Below are 16,518 nucleotides of genomic sequence, written 5' to 3'. Positions count from 1 at the left end.
AATCAGAAATTTGTAAGTTCAATAATGGAGATACAGCAGAGTGTTTTGGAGCACAGGGGAGGGAACATACTAGCCCAAACGGCATAGAAGTCTTCTGGGAAAGCGGTGCCCAAGTTAACCCTGAATGGATGAATATATGCTAGCCAGGGGATGGGGAAGGGATTGAGGGCAAAGAACCTCAGTCACAGGGGCAATATAAATAAGGTAAAGGGGTGCCATTAACTGGGTATGACCTCAGAGCTTTGGGATTAATGCAGGTTGGGCATGGTGAAGGAGAGGTGGATTGGGACCAACTCCTGGAGGGCACCATACATGCTGTGAAAGGGCTTGGACTTGATCCTGCGGGTGATGGGAAAGCTGTGAAGGATTAGTTATAGAATGACCATGAACATATTTACTTTGAAATAATTCCATCTGACATATGAGTAAAGAGTGGAGTTGCAGGAAGCAAGAATGCATACAAGAAGAGTCATTTAGGATGTTGTTGCAATAGTCCAAGAAGAGTGAATTGCAGGCTGGCCAAAGGTAGTGGGTATGTGGTGGAGGGAATTTGCAAAGTGCCCTCTTGCTTTCAGTGACCAGTGTGAATACTGATAGTTCATACTCCTATTATTTTTCACCCTTCTTGTGTCAGGTGCTCAACCCTGAGATACAGGGCCCATTCTGTGAACAGGAATTATATGTACATTGTTTATCTTTGTTTCTAGGAGCAAGCTTGTTTTATTCCTTTCACATGGTGCCCATTTGGGTAGTGGGAATATTCGTACAATGCCTCAGGACACTTAAGAAAGAGTAAAACATTTTTCTACAGTCACATTCCAAAAAGATAATAAGTTTCTACAATTTCCCAAAGATGTAGTCATGCCAAATATTTTCTTACGGTCATTTTTCTACGCCTACAAGTATTTGCTGTAATGGACAGTCGCTTTTAGATGATGACTTTCTCAACTTGACGTTAATCCCTAATAGCACTGGTGCAGTAATTATGCACTGCATTTTGTAGCTGGCAATCCTAGGTACTAACACCTGGTATTTGAAATGAAGGCCTTTTGATTTTTAACAGAAAATTTTATTGTAGAGGTTTTGCTTTTCTTGAGAAAGTCAAGTCATAGTGTTTACCAGTTGAAACTCTATAAAAACAAAATGATTAAAATTTGTTAATCTAGGGGCAACTGGGTGGCTCAGTGAGTTAAGCATCTGCCTTCAGTTTGGGTCATAATCCCAGGGTCCTGGAATTGAGCCCCACATCTGCTCCTTGCTCAGCAGGGAGTCTGCTTCTCCTCTGCCCCTCCCCCTGCTCATGCTCTCTCTCTCAAATAAATAAATAAAATCTTTTAAAAAATAAAATAATTTTGTTAATCTAACTGAATTTATTCCTTTTCTGGTTCTTAATAGCTTTTCTTTATTATTAATTTACAGGAAAGAAGGCTTATCAGAGTTTCTTCCTAAACCTCTTGAAAATAACAGAATATTTTAATCAGAGACTTGTAAGTATCTTTTCTTCTTTATTTAGAGAATTAGATATTGATTTTATGGAAGAATTGACTCCTTCAGGAATACGCTTGACAGGATATAGCTATACAATCTGAGTTGGCATACAAAATTTGAGTGAGAGTAAAACACAGAAAATCACCTCTCAAAAAACAAAACAAAGAAACCAAGATCTCAGTCAGAAAACCTTCATCAAATCTATCTATAGCTAGTGAATATTTGAATTATTTTTTGTCAATTTCTATTTCTAGATGTCATTTTCATTACTTTTTCCCCCTTTGTGAAAATATCTGTGTGTCCACATATTTTAGCAAGTCTGTAACATCAATGAGAAGGAAGAGGAAAAGGTTAGGGTGTGAACACAGGAAAGGGAAGAATTTGTATTCTGTTAAAAGTTACATGGCTTTGGACGACTTTGTATTTTCCAATTACACTTTCAGTGAATTTTTTTACGAAATCAAAGCTAAGCCTCATAATAGCTAAGGTTCAGTCAGTTTCATCTTATTTTTGAAATGTCTAGTGCTCTGCTAGATCCCACACTGGCCAACTCAGGAACACAGAATCAGAGGACCCTTCCTGCTTCAATTTAGCAAGAGGTCAAGAGAAGCACATCTTTTCACAAGCATGTATTTTTATCAGATAACTTGAGAAGACTCAATGAGAAAAAAAACAACAACAAAAAAACCCTTTATCCTAAAAGTGTATCTGTAGCAACAGCATTTAATGTATTATTCCCTGAAAGACATTTGAAATCTAATGTAGTCCTATTCTAGCACTAAGACAAATAGTTGTCATACTGAGTTGAAGAGCACAGAGTCTAGGGCCCATGGAGTAAAGAGAGATTAATAAAGCAGTCAGGTAACTAAGGTCTGGAGCTGAGTGGGTTCTTCACTAGGTGGTAAGAGCTTAGCATACTGCTGGGCTTCTCAACTGTAAATATTTGTGTTTGAAGATTGTTGACTAGAAATGACTACCTGACATCATTTTATGATTCTATGACATCCCTGAAACTTTGTTGCTTAGTAGTTAACAGTCGTTTTATCTTGGATAATCTATGATTATTATAGTGACATTAGCATTTGTGTAGTAGCTAATAAAATCAACCAACAGGAACTGAGACATATTTCTAGCTTGCTTCATCAGATAAGATTTCAGCAAATTGTTTGATTAAAAGGTGTACTGAAATATTAATTACACATTCTGTCACAATATAGGTGGTTTCCTAGCTACATGACATTAATTTTTAGTTCCAGTGCATCCATATTTGAATCTTGTGTGTTTCAGCAAGTTACCTGAATTCTCTAATGCTTCAATTTATCAGTTAAATGAAGTTAAAAATGCTTACGTGATAGGCTTATATGCGGATTAAATGAAATGATAAAACAGTACACTATAAATAATACTGAAGTAAACCTATACTACAATGTAATTTCCTATCTTTACTATATTGTTTCATAGACTTTGAGGTTTTGCCCACATAATGATTTCATTTGTCCCTGTACATAAACTGTTTATAAAATCATTGAAAGAATTGTGAGAATGGAGATTTTTGGCCACATTCCCAGATATATTTTTTTTAAAGATTTTATTTATTTATTTGACAGAGAGAGAGACAGCCAGAGAGAGAGAGGGAACATAAGCAGGGGGAGTGGGAGAGGAAGAAGCAGGCTGCCAGCGGAGGAGTCTGATGCGGGGCTCGATCCCAGAACGCTGGGATCACGCCCTGAGCCAAAGGCAGACACTTAACGGCTGAGCCACCCAGGCGCCCCCATTCCCAGATATTTTTAACAAGCATCTCAGATAATTCACATGAAAATGACCTACAGGCTACTCTTCAAGAAACACAAATTTTCTTTTAAAAATTAGCCTCAAACTAGTTGATTTATCAAATCACATGGGAACTTTGTACAAAATACATATTCCTAGGGCTCCATCTTGGAGATTCCAATTTGGCAGATTTGGAACAAGGCTTTGCAACTGTGTTTTAAACAAGTTGCCATGCCGATTTTGATATTTGCAAACCACTGCTCTACAACCTCACCATATCTCTAACTTTTAATTGATAAGGCTTACAGCTGTGCTTACCATATGTAGATGAGGGGATATCATTATGGGTCAATGCTTCAATTAGTTCCGTTCAAGTTCCAGGAGTGAAGAGATGAGCTTGAATGTCTGCTTTTGCATACATTAACCAGATTGACAGTCTTCTCTACCTTGGTTGTGTAGCTGCTTTAAGTAAATCAAGCCAAGCCCATAAATTGCGGAACCCCTGAATGAGAAGGGGCTGTTGGAGACCATCTACTTTAAACCCTTTGTTTTACAGAGGAGGAAAATGAGGCTCAGAGGTCTGCTGAAGGCCAGAGGACAAGACTAGAACTAACACTTCGATTTCTGTTCCCAGCTCAGTTCCATTTCTATTACAGCCAATTGACTTTGATTCTGCCATTTCAATAATGTGCAACCTGTGAAACCCGCTCAGCTACTCTTGGGCTGGTGTAGGCTTCCCAGCAGGCATAGAAAGTGCTGTATGAGTCAGCTTTCCTACTTAACTGTTCAGCTGTCTGAAAGTGACAGTTTCTTCCTTTCCATCTCCAGTTCTCTATCTTGAATAACAAAGAGGCAGGAAGGTCACTGAGGAACTGAAGGTACTCCCCAGGAGAGGCAGCCTGTTCCAGCAGTGGCACCATCTTCTCAGTTGCCTTCCTGATTCTTTTTCTTAGCTAGAGTCATCTGCTTTTTCTCCATCTCTGTATCTCTAGATGGCAGAGCCGTAATTACTTTTGTCTGTCATTTTACTCTTGCATCATTTTCTCTTAGCATTCTTTACATCATGTTAGTTGCCCTCATTTGGACACCATTTAGCTGTAGAGTGCCATTAAGTTCAACAAATGTTAAATACTACTCTGTCCCAAGAATAGTCTTGGGTACCAGAAATGTAAAATGAAGTTAGCATGGTCCTAGTTTCAGAAGAGTTTACAGTATCATGGGGAAGGAGATCAGTATAACAAATCTGCAAGAGTGCTTGAGAGTGTTACAGTAGCCACAGCTACCACTTCAGGAGAGTCAAAGAAATATTGGGAAAGGAAGTGACATCAGTCTGTTTTGTGTGAAAAAATCATAACCCACAGGATAAATGTAACATTTTGCAACGACATGAAGAGAATGTTTCTAAGGCTTAATGAAGAGAGCTAATGCAATCAGAGACTAATAAGGTAGGTGTTGGCATAATGGTGAGAAAGGGACACTGCAACGTGTAGCAGGAGACCTGGGTCTTCTGCTCACACTACCAGCCCCAACCTATGTGACTTGCGCCAATCCAGTGAGACTCTTCAGGCCCCACTTGCGTGCTCACTCAGTTCATTCAAATAATGAAATTCAAGTGATAGGCTGTCCTACATTTTTGAGATACGGTCAGGTGGAGGAAAAGTTTCCTCTCAGACAAAGTGCTATCTGAGCCAAAGCCTCAGTTTTGAGTAGGTATTGATTGGGTGAAGAGAAGCTTTGGAAGGAGAATGCTCCAGCCAGGAGGAACTGCATCCATCCATTGGCCTGAGTCTGGAGGTGAAGGAAGTATTTCTGAGAGCTACAAGTCCTGAGTGGGGAGCAGTTTCTTTCAGCTGCTGGACCACAGGGGAGGAGAAGCAAGAGGCAAGGCTGGAATATAAGCAAAATGTAGATCACGCAGGGTGTTGTTAGTCCTGCTAAGGAACAAGGTGACTTTTTCTTGGCTTAAGGAGAATGGTCAAAGAGCTGAGATAGTTAAGATTTGCGTGGCTAGCATAAAGAATGGAAGAGGAAAAGAAAACTGAGGCAGGATAATCAGTGAAGGGGATAATCCAATCTGGAGATGTTGGTGACCTTAACTAGGTTAGTAAAAGAAAGTGAGCAGAGCTGTTGGTCTATCATTTAAAGAGCTATTTAGAGGGACGCCTGGGTGGCTCAGTCGTTAAACAGCTGCCTTCGGCTCAGGGCGTGATCCCGGCGTTCTGGGATCGAGCCCCACATCAGGCTCCTCCGCTGGGAGCCTGCTTCTTCCTCTCCCACTCCCCCTGCTTGTGTTCCCTCTCTCACTGGCTGTCTCTCTCTCTGTCAAATAAATAAATAAAATCTTAAAAAAAAATAAAGAGCTATTTAGAGAAATATGACTTGATGGTCATGGAGGTGAGGGAAAAGGATGCCTGCTGGGCTTCTGACCTGTGCAACTGGGTGGATTTTAGTGTTGTTCATGGAGAAAGAAACCCAGGAGGAGGAACCGGTTTCAAAAGGAATTCGAGAATCTCTAACATGAGGGGATGAAACCAGCCAATCCGTCCTGGGGCTCTTCAAACTAACTGACCTTCCACATGCTGAGAATATCACACACGTTGTCACACTTAGTCTTCTCAGCTGTGGGAGGTAGTATTCTGTGCTCAAAAGATGTGAAAGCTGAGGCTGAGAGAGCTTAATGCCTTGTATAAGGTCCCTTAGCTAATAAGTAGTGGAGCCAAAAGTTCAGACCAGAGCTAAACCAGGTGTATTCCATCTAAAGCACATACACATTCTATTTTATCACTTCTCTTTCCCTTTGAGTCTGATATGTGTAATTCTGTGAAAATAGGTCATTTGTAGAACACAAATAACTTTAGACTTTATGGATTGTTAAATTGAAGGCATAAACTCTACCATCTAACTGATCATTGTCTCTCACCTGGAATACTGCAATTGTCTCCAAACTTATCCCTTGAATCCACTCTTCTTTTCCAATCTGCACCGAAGTGATCTTTCTAAAGCTCAATTTTGATGATCATGCTATTGCTTCAAAAATGTCAATGACTTTCCATTGCTGTTAGGATAGAACAAATCCTTAACATGCCCCATGATGTAGCCACTGTTAACTGACCCACTTCATCTTGTGCCATTTTCCACCACCTTCTCTGTGTTTAGGCCACATTGGCCTTCCCTTAGCTTCTGAAATGTGCTATGTTCTCCTCCTCTGCATGAAATACTCTTCTTTTGCTTCTGTATCAACCAGATAGCTCCTTTTCTTCATATCTCAGCTTATATTAATGAATCAGCCTCTGATACACTCACAAAACAAATGATTTTTCATCTAAGACCACAGTTTGTATTTATACGTGGATTTGTGTTCATTATTTTTTTCTCACCCATTAGATTCCATGAAAGTAGTTATATAATTGTTTTTGCAGGCATATAATTTGCACTCAATAGATATTTTTGAAGCAAATTAATAAATTTATAAAAGAATGAATGTGATTCTACATTAGTTAATTTATATTTGATTATTTATTTGGTATATTATTTAGAATTGAAAAAAGAACATTTTCTTTGTTCCCATAAAATAGTTTCAGTTATATACGACATTGTTTTTTAATATCTTGATGATATAGTATTTCCCCTGATATCATATTATAATTGTTTTTCCTTTTCTGAAGTCAATTTTCTTTTGCACGATAAATGAAGCTAATTCCGACAGCATGGTGGTAATTACTGAATTGACATTTTTTGGATTAAACCAATTAAACCAAAGCAATTGAAACTTGGAAATGGCAACTATAAAAGAACAATATGTCATCATTCAGTGTACCAATGAAGAATGGAAATGTGTTATAATTAGTTTGTAAATGTCACATCTTTATTGCACTTGCTAATTAAATGAGACTTTTCCATCCCAGCCTTACTGAAAATAATTTGGAATTTTCAGGAGTGATATTTTATTTTTTTCACTCGAGAATGATTCTCTGCCATGATTATCATAGTCTAACAAATAAAGCTTGGCTAAGGCCTAGTGAAGAATGCCACTAATGTGTGAACCCTTAACCCTCAAGTGGTGGTAGGCTTTCAGTGCTCAAAATAGGCTACCAGGACTCTGGACTGAACAAATGATGGGGCTGGATTGGGATGGAATGTAGCATAAGATTTTTGCCATCTATTCTACAGATAACATTGCTGAGACCCCCCAGAATTGTCTATGAATATTGACTATGATTATCTAGCCTTTCAATCTCGAAGAGCCAACTGAAAGGATTAGATTACATGAGCACTCAACAAAGTACTTTAGCTTGAATAGCCTGTAATTTTACATGGAAGAAGGAGTGAATTAAAGTTAGGTAGAAGAAAGCTTACGTATTAGAGATTAAAGTTCCAGTTGTTACAGGAGACAGGTTTTTGGCCATTGGGGAGACGATTTATGATATAGTCCAACCAACATGGGGATCCTAGTTTCCTAGGATTCTACAGAATTATTAGAAGGGTCTGCAAGCCATGTATGCATCTGTGTCTAAACAAATACTGTCAATTGACATATATATTACCATTTTCCAAATGTATGTCGATTATTGTTATAAAAATGAGAGTTAGCTGCTTTGAAATATTTATTTCATAGTACCTTTTCATCTGTTATGTAATTTCTCAGTCAGATAACTAAAAAATGTGGGTTCTTCAACCTTGAGGCATCATCCTGCATTAAATCTCAATGAACTCATTGTTATCTGCCATACTATGGGATGTACAAACTATTTTTTCCCCACACTTAGTATTACTGAGAGTCTTCAGATTCTAAGACTCCATCCTGAGTGCCACCTGTCACTTTTTCTCATCTGATGCTCTGGTGTGTCTGCTGACCACTTTCTGCTGTTTCCTACAACTTTTTGATACTGCTGCAACTCTATCTAGTTGAAATCAAACTAGAATTGTCCTCAGGGTCTTCTCTTTGTTGCCCAAAGCAGAGATATCATTAAGATGGTTGTGGTGCATAGTAAACTTTACCCAAGACTGGAGGATAATATGAGAGAATTATAGTGCAGAGATGAGAAACCTAGCATTAGATACTCAACATCATTACTTCTAGAGTCCATTAATTATGCCCATTCATGGGGGTTCCCTACTGGTTGGCTCTGTCCTTAGTGTCCAGCCTTGTTTCAGGTTTCTACCCTCCTTCCATAGGCAAAGTTGTTTCAATATTTTCCTGCCTCCCTGGACTCTAGGTTAGAATCCTTCTCCCTGTACATAAAGAAATCAGTACATGTTGTGATTTTATATCCTAGAAGTTATTATGCGACTCAGACCCCAATGAATACAACTGTTATTGTCTGAATATTATCATTCCCAGGTAGGATTATCATTGAATGAGCCTCTACCCCAACAATCTACCGCCAAGCAAGAGGGCTCTCCAACCAAAGAGAATGATTATTTTCACAAAGACTTAGAAGAACATAAATTGACTTCTAAGCATGGCACAGGGTCAAGATATGGACATGTCTTTCCCTAAGAGACTTTACCATCAGAAACCTTCCTCTAAGCACATGAAGGCATGACCTTCACAGAATGGGGTAGCAAAAAGTCTACCTTCCTCTCCCACACACACCCAAAGGCTTGGTCTTTTCCTATTGCAAATTACATCCACCATGTCTATAGGTGATCTGATGTTTAAAAAATGGTTTTATCCTTGAAAAAATTAGAAACCATCATTATTGTGGTATAAATACTGGCCCAGATGTCCAGTGACATGCTGTCTAGACTTGATTCTGAAATTAATGAGATCTCTGTCATACCAGCAATCTGGTCTCCTTTTTCACATCTTTGAAATCAGGATTGCTTTCTTGTTAATTTAATTTTTATTATTTGCTGATGACTAAAGCTCCTTCTGGCACCAAAATTCTCAGATATCTCCAAGTGGAATGTCTGTTGTTTTGTTTTTCTCTTGACTGTCTTCAGTAGCATTGATTAATTTGGCTTTGCATCAACTCTATGAAATTGTAAAATCTGAAACACCTGGGTGGCTCAGTCAGTTAAGCGTCTGGCTGTGGCCCAGGTCATGATCCCAGGGTCCTGGGATTGAGCCCCACATCAGGCTCCCTGCTCTGCTCCCTCTGCCCCTCTCCCTGCTCATGCTGTCTCTCTCTCTCTCTCTCTCTCTCAAATAAATAAAATCTTAAAAAAAACCACGAAATTGTAAAATAGGAAAAAAAACTGGATTAGGTGTGCTGTGGTCAAGGTCAGATAGACATTTGAGTGCCTTGTGCAAAATGTTACATCTCAATTTTTAAAATTAGCCTATTGATATATTTCTATATATCCTTAAAAGCAGAAAACACACTTATTAATTTTCACCCAGCTACTGAACTTCACAGGTCATTAAAAATGTGTTATGAAAAATTAGTCACTTGCCCCCAGTTATAGATGGTGATAGAATTAGGAGTTGGATCATATGTTTCCATCACTACCGTTAATTTTAAAAATGAGAGTTACCACTAAAATAATTTAAAGGAAGAGACTGTGTCAGAGTGCAGATAATATTTTAAAAATGCACTTTTAAAGGACCAAAAATTCTATTTACAGTTATAATTACTACTATGTGTATGAGAGACAAAGATGAGAATATCTCAATATATGTTCCCTAAATAAATCTTGAGGCAAATTACAGAAAGTATTAAAAGAAAAAGAAGATTCTTAGACTCCAAAGAGTTTACTGCATACCTTACCTAGCAGCAAAATGGCTATTCAACTTGGCTTCGGTTGAATAAATGCCTATGAAAAAAAAAAAAAAAACTCAGTGAAAATATTCTGTTATGACCGAGCTAGCTTAAATTAAAAACACATCAAAGAAACATGCCATTTTCAGATACAGAAAGCCTTCTGATATAGAATTTACTGGGAAACAAGTTTTGAATTTTAATTTTGGCAATTAATATTTTAAAATACGAAGACTATTTAAGTTAACAGAAGATAGGCAGCTCTGCTTTCCCTCCATGCCTTATGGATGATTTGCTGGGGAAAATCACACACACAGTTAAGTATTAAAAACAAACAAACAAAAAACACGTAAATTTGTATTGTTTTCATTATTTCCTAATAAGGGCTTCTGAAAATGCCAGAATGTTCCTCTCTCCACACAATGTGATGTGTGATTATTGTCATTGTCCTGCAGTCCCCAACATGCAAGTCTTCTTGTTTTCAGAAACCTTACTACTGTGGGGTGGAGTATGTAACTTAGAACTTAAGAGTCATCTCTTCTGAGACTGAAAGACCCAGGGACAGTCTCCTGGTGACACAAGAGTGACTTGAACAAGAACATTCTTCATTCAAATGAAACAAAAGCTATTGTGTACATACTGATTAGTTTTTCTTTAAGTTCGTACTTTTTAGTGCTGGTAAAATATATTTTTAGTAAAGTTTATCTATCTAGCTCAAAAAAATTCAAAGTTTTGAGGTTATTGCAACAATGCATAGGTCTTGAAAGTGAAACAAATTGGCTTATAAATGCTTATAATTAGAATAGGCTTTAATGACTACTTTCCTCTTAAGTTTCTGACTATTTTTGATGAGTGTTTGAGTTTAGGTGGGTTTAAGCAGATTTGAAGTAAGAGGAGTGAAAGAGGTGACAGCTAAAAACTTAATTAAAGAAGACTCTAAAGATCTAGCTTCTCCTGCCTACACTGCAAATGGAAAATAAAGGGATTTAGTCATTGAGGAAACATAACAAGACAGGGTCAAGGGAAACTGAGGCTCAAAGAGGTTGAGGAATCTGCCCGATGTTATGTAATTGGTGCTGCTAAAAACCAAGATGTGACTCCAGCCTCCCTGCCTCAACCTTAAACATGGGCAGAAGATAAAATGCTGATAATTCAGGAAAGTGTTTCCCCCCATCTTTCCCAAAATAACACTTCTTTTTTATTAGCTAATTTGCAGAAGTGCCACCATTAACAGTCTGCTTCTTTTGTCTAAGACTTTGTCTGGAGTTTTTCTTGTAGGGAACCACATATATAGCATATTCCTGTGAATGAATTAAGCAAATATTTTCCAAGAGCTGGTCTGAATAGGATGAAGAGGAAGAGGACACTGGAAGGTCTATGGCAGGAGTGGGGGCTGGAGAGAGCAAGAGAAAATTGATGAAGGAAGACTATAAAGCTGTGGGTCTGGGAGAGTCTGCAATTTACTAGGGGCTGTATTGACTGTTGAAATGAAATTGTGCTCTAAATGTGCTTTAATGTAATCATGTAATGTTTGTTTCCCTTACTTCACTGCCTTCATATATTCATTCTCAGTATTCGTCCTCTTACAAACAGCTGTTTTACATTCATCACATTTCAAAAGATTTTTTCTGATTTTTTTATTCAGAAGATGCACATCTATAAATGATGCTCTTCAAATATTAGTTGAATTAAGTGAAATCTTCTTCAACCTTGTGTTTTTCTTAATCTATTGTTTTTTATGATCTCTTTGAAAGACCCAGAGATATCTTGGTCAATATCATCCAGAATGTTCTGGCCCCTCAGGCTGACCTTCCAGGGTAAATAAGCTTTGGTGAGCAGTTGTTTCTGCTGTCTTCAGTGTATCCATGTTTCCATGCTTCCTGCCTCCTCAGCTTCCCCAGCTAGTGAAGATTTTTAGAACTGTCTATAGTTACAGTAATTTTCAGATTATTACAAATGAGTCATCTTTCTAGTATTTTCTTCAGTTATTTTAATTATGATGGATTTAGGGGAATTTTTCTATACTAAAATTCTTCAGCATCCTTAATCAAATGTTAAAGGATAACAATGAGAAATCCAATGTGAAATTGGGGTGTCTGGGTGGTTCATCCGGTTAAGCGTCTACCTTTGTCTCCAGTCATGATCCCAGGGTCCTGGGATGGAGCCCCACATTGGGCTCCCTGCTCAGCGGGGACTCTGCTTCTCCCTCTCCCTCTGCCACTCCCCCTGCTTGTGCCCCCCCCCTTTCAAATAAATAAAATCTTAAAAAAAAAATCTTATGTGAAATGGATCAGAGTATCAGGTTGACTTGAAACATCTTTCTTGTTCAGAAATATTGCCAGGCCTAGAGTATAAATGTACTAATGCTTGAAATACCAATGAGTGTTTTCAGGTTTGATAACATAAGCTTCCCATCTGCTCAGACAGGATCTACAAATGACATGGATTGCAAAGTCAGATTGATGTGAAGTTCATTTGGAAAGCACTCATTGAACAACTACTATCCACTGTCCACACGTAGAACCTATTTGTTCTTGCCTCCCAGGAGGTAGGGTCTTCTAGGGGTAAAAGAAGTCACCCACACAGAACTTTTCGTGCAAAATATATTAAACTTATTTAGTGGTGGACTTTAGGGTTGACTGTTAAGAATGAATGGTGAAAAAGCCCAGGGGATGATTGATATAGCAAAGCCGTTAGTATATGTCCTGATAGAACAGCTCTGGAAAAAGTCAATTTTGTGATTTATTTAATTTTTAATCTACTACAAGAAAATTTGCAATAACCTTGGAAATTGGATGAATAGATCTCTAAGATTGTGTATGTGCATTGGTATACTTTGGTAAAACAACCATTCTTCAGGGTGATACATGCTGTTAGACCCTGAAGCCAGTAATATATGGACTTATGTTTGTTTCTGTGGGGGGGTTTTCAGCATATTATTAGGGAATCTGACCTCAAACCTTTACTGCAATTCAGCCATTCCCAAATTTGTGTGACAACATGAATCTCCTTGGGTGCTTACAATGCACATGGTGTCAAACACACGTAATTGAAGGCTCTAGTCTGTATTCTTAACAGACTACCCAGGTGAGCCTTATGAGCAGGCAAATATGGGAAGTTCTAGTTCATCTGGCATAAGATGAATTTTAGGTAAATAGGCTTTTACCCACCCTTGCCCCCTCTTTCCCTCTATCTATTTTTCTCCCTCTCCCCTATCAAGACTTAAAAAAATAAATCTTAGGAAGAGCTAATTTGCTTTAAATTTACTTTTAGTCTCCAGGCTGGCATAAGTGAGATACAATTTTCTCAGAGACCTACTTTTTGGTCTTCTTCTTTCCACAATTTAATCAAGTGTTAAGGTGAAAAATCTGGTTCTTCCCCGTGAAGTGGCTCATAAGACGGAAGAGGAATTAATTTACACTGCCTGGTGTCAGGATGCATTATGATAGTGTTGGCAAAGCTATAAAAAGAAAGTATCCAAAGCTTATTAAAAAATTCCAAAGAGGTCTCTGTTAGAGCAGATGGATGAAGCAGAGTGCCTGATCATTTAGCAGCTACTGAGCTAAAGGATCTTCCAGCCAAGGTGTATATAGCTGGGGCAGCTTGGAGAAGGTCACCAAATCATAGTTATAGCTTTCAAGGGGAAAGTTCAGAATTTTACAGTAAAATGCATATTTATTTGTCTTACTGTATAAAAATGACTAAAAAGCCTAATAAATACATTGCAGTCAATAGTCAGCTACCCCCAGTAAATCTAATACTGAATTTCCTTTGTTGCATTCTTTGGGGCCTCCTTTCCTTTGTAATCAGAAAATGTCTTTCCACAAAATGCAAACTAGAACCACAAAGATAGAGTACAGGAAAAATAAACAAATAAATAAATAGTCTAGAATTACCCTCCCCCCCAAAAGCATTATGATCTTTACATAAAAGTTTATATTGACCTCTTACTATTATTATTGAATTTTAATTGTGATGTAAGGTAAGTTGGAAGGTAAAAATAGTAATCTGAAAATAGCAGTAATTAAATTATAGAGAAGCTTATACCACCAGCAATAGGAATTTGCTTTCATTTTATTCTGGGAAAGAATTTTAAGACATCTGAATGTGTGTATTCATAGATTATATAATTATACTGTATATGTATATCATATAATAGTTAATTAGAAGTATAAAGAGAACAAAAAACTTTTATTCAAAGTTGTGCATATTATTGCAATCGTATGATCTTTATTTTTACGATTGAAAATTGAATGAAAATGTTCATATTAGATGAATTGCTTGAAAAATGTTGTGAATTTGGTTCAACACTATGGAGAATATGAGGTTCAAAGCAAGAAAATCTTCTTGATATAGTGATTCATGTGTATGATGGATGGTGTAGTAGGTGAATTTTAGGTAGTGTCTGGTCCCTAACTTTATAATTCTGGGCATTTTTATGCTATCTAATCTCTTCTAAACATATAAGGGTCTATGAATCTAGAAGGGAGGCAATAATATGAAACGAAGAAAAAAAACCATGCTTTGGAATCACATGTAGCAGGGCTTAAATCCTAATTTAGAGCAAGTTCCTAATATCTGAAAGATTCAATTTTGGTTGTCTCATTTGAATTATGGGTATAATTCCCACCCTATCTCACCTGACCCTGTATCTCTGACTTTTGTGGTAAAGTTTAAATAAAATAATGTATATAATGCAATACATTATACCTAGGTAAGTAAAGGCTCAATTAAGAGTCACTGTTTTAGATGTGTAGAGCTGATAATTAAAATAACTACTCCTTTATACTTCCTTTAATGCTTTCTTTAGACATAGTTTGTTGTGCAATGATACATGGTCACTTAAGTTTCTGATCAATTTTTTTAAAGATTTATTTATTTTAGAGAGAGAGAGAGAGAGCACAAGCGGGAGGGACAGAGGGAGAAGGAGAGAGAATCCTAAACAGACTCCACACTGAGCATGAAAGCCCAACGCGGGGCTCCATCTCATGACCCTGAGATCATGACCTGAGCCAAAACAGAGTCAAATGCGTAACCTGACTGACCAACTGCACCACCCAGGTGCCCTAATTAGTTTTTTAAAATGCAAACAAAGAGCCAGAGTCTTGAAAGTTGAAGTTGCCTCTGGAAATAACCTGACTTCCTGAGAGAAAGGATTTTTTAAGCTATCTGTAGCTAGAGAATTGAGAATAGACTTTAGAGTGGGAAAGTGTATATAACAACATAAAAGTTCGTTTTTGTTTCCAGGAAGAGAATTGAATCATTCACTAGTTGGTGAGAGAGGAATTCAAGATGTGACGAGGCCCTAGGTATTATCTGAGTCTCTGGGAAGGTGCCCGCAACCTCAGTTCTCTGGGTCGAGCTGGAGGGGAATTAAGCAATAGAAATTCGAATGAGGTTAAGAAATCCAAGTATAGACAGACCTATGACTTAATTCTCAGGGAAACAGCATCTTAAAGAAGCTTCATATTTAGTAGATCCCTAGAAAGGTACAGAAACAATGATGAGGAGAAGTGCCTCAGCAGATGGGCCACGTGGACTTCCCAGAACCCCAGAAGAGTTCAGGAGAAAGACTGAAATGAACTCAAGAAGGGCACAGGGTGGTTTAAATAGATCCTCGGCCCTAAATATCCTAGGTTTGGAACAAAGAGGATGCAGATGCATATACCTCTACCTGAGGTTCTGGTCATACATGAGACAACAGCAGTGGAGCTCAGTGTACAATGAAGAACAAGAGAAGTTGTAACTCCATGAGGGTCTGCATGGTCACAGGACATCTGCAAACCTGATGCCTCTTCTCCCTAACACTTATGGCTCCCTTTCAAGAGAGAAAGGAAAGTGGTATTGGTGGTAGGTGTTTTAGTTGCCTCCTATTCACCCCATTGGTGAAGGAGGGATTCCAACCTGAGGGTGGTGGGGATGGTAAACACAGGACACCTGACACTGGACGGATGAGATCGGATGAAATCAGAAGCAGTTTATTAGTCACATATACGTACAGCCTTGGGTAGGAAGACACTGTTCAGGGCTACATAGAGCCTGCACTTGGGAACAGAGTAAACAAGGGTTGCGGGAGGCAGGCTCTGTAGTATTAAGAAGGTGGGGTTCCTCTTGGCTCCTGTGGGAAGATATGATTGCCTTATTTGAATAATTCTGCAGGCAGTCAGGAAACTGAAATCTGCTCAGGGATGAGCAGGAACGATGCCTGGTTCCTTTGATAGGGAGGGTTGTTTGGCAAAGCAGCCGTATCCATGAGGGCAGTGTGGGGAGGGGAACTTGTGGTTAGGCCATTTGAGGTCTATTTTATCACACGCCAAGGCAGAAATCTGTGTGGCATTAGTGTACAGAGTCAATATCCCCAGGGGTCCACATGAATTTTTTACTTTGTGACTTAAATAGTACTTTGAGGAGCCCATTCAGCCTCTTAATTAAACTTGCTGCCTTGGGCTGGCTGCCTGGGTCCTATAGATGAGCTGAAAGTTTGAATGTTTTCTTCAAGATCCCAGTATTGTGTATTCTGACAAGTGAAATGAGTGCTTTGGCCACTATTAGTGTA

General features: G+C 38.3%; 1 protein-coding gene across 7 annotated transcripts in view; it reads left to right on the top strand.

Annotated features, from left to right (window-relative positions):
• The window catches only part of PKIB (cAMP-dependent protein kinase inhibitor beta), a 190,718-nt gene that overhangs the window by 148,011 nt on the left and 26,189 nt on the right, over window positions 1-16,518 (top strand). For all 7 annotated transcript variants that reach the window (XM_057311110.1, XM_044386294.3, XM_026504732.4 and 4 more), the window contains one exon: window positions 1,420-1,487. The gene's annotated coding sequence lies outside the window, so the exon portion shown is untranslated. The remainder of the gene's footprint in view (window positions 1-1,419; window positions 1,488-16,518) is intronic.

The sequence above is a fragment of the Ursus arctos genome, unplaced genomic scaffold (genome assembly GCF_023065955.2).
Source record: "Ursus arctos isolate Adak ecotype North America unplaced genomic scaffold, UrsArc2.0 scaffold_13, whole genome shotgun sequence".
Taxonomy (NCBI): Eukaryota; Metazoa; Chordata; class Mammalia; order Carnivora; family Ursidae; genus Ursus; species Ursus arctos.
The sequence above is the reverse complement of the archived record's forward strand: the minus strand, read 5'-3'. Positions and strand labels throughout refer to the sequence as shown.